The sequence below is a fragment of the Octodon degus genome, unplaced genomic scaffold, assembly GCF_000260255.1.
Source record: "Octodon degus isolate 3935 unplaced genomic scaffold, OctDeg1.0 scaffold00124, whole genome shotgun sequence".
NCBI lineage: Eukaryota > Metazoa > Chordata > Mammalia > Rodentia > Octodontidae > Octodon > Octodon degus.
In genome coordinates this window covers 4,188,265-4,189,106 of record NW_004524700.1, presented here as the reverse complement: position 1 = coordinate 4,189,106, position 842 = coordinate 4,188,265, and the positions used below count along the sequence as shown (strand labels likewise).

The 842-nt window shown below is 43.9% G+C and overlaps 1 pseudogene; it reads left to right on the top strand.

The window, feature by feature from the left end:
- The first annotated feature begins 263 nt into the window (after positions 1-263).
- Positions 264-637, top strand: LOC105743423 (annotated as a pseudogene).
- Positions 638-842: the final 205 nt, after the last annotated feature.

The following is an 842-nucleotide window of genomic DNA, read 5'->3' as shown; positions in this document are numbered from 1 at the left end:
AAACAAAAAGTAAGAAGTGGAGAGGACATGCCTCTGTAAAGCCCCCTGTTCAATCCTGGTTGCCAGAACAGGGAGTAAGGCACTCAAAATTAGTCAGTAGGAAACAAAAGAAAAAAAAATCAGAGTTTTACTATTACAGCTCCTCTACTTAGATCATTTCTTTAAAATTCTGTTTAACTCATGTGATCCAAATTTAATCAAGAACCACAGCCTTCAGTTCCACAATCCACTGCATTCTTCCTTTCCAACTTAGGCCCAGCAGAATGGCTCCCACAAAGAAGGGTGGTGAGAAGAAGCAGGGCCGTTCTGCCATCAATGAGGCGGTGACCCCAGAATACACAACATTCACCAGTGCATCCACGGAGTGGGCTTCAAGAAGTGCGCTGCTTGGGCACTTAAGGAGATCTGGAAGTTTGCCATGAAGGAAATGGGGACTCTAGATGTGCGCATCGACACCAGACTCAACAAAGCTGTCTGGGCCAAAGGAATAAGGAATGTTTCATATCGTATCCAGGTACGATTGTCCAGGAAATGGAACGAGGAGGAAGATTCACCAAACAAGCTGTGTACCTTGGTAACCTATGTCCCTGTTACCGCATTCAAAAATCTCCAGACAGTGAATGTGGAAGAGAACTAACTTGGAAATAAAGTCACAGAACTGATAAAAAAAAAAAAAATTATTCAAATATGTAGCATCTTTACTTCTTCCACTTCTCACTCTCTTATGAGTCCCTCTTCCCTATCTCCCCTTCCCTCCCCCCCTCTCCCCTCCCTTCCTCTCCTCTCCTCTTCCCTCCCAGAGGCTATAGCATATTCATTATAGTGCCTTACTTAGTTAACAG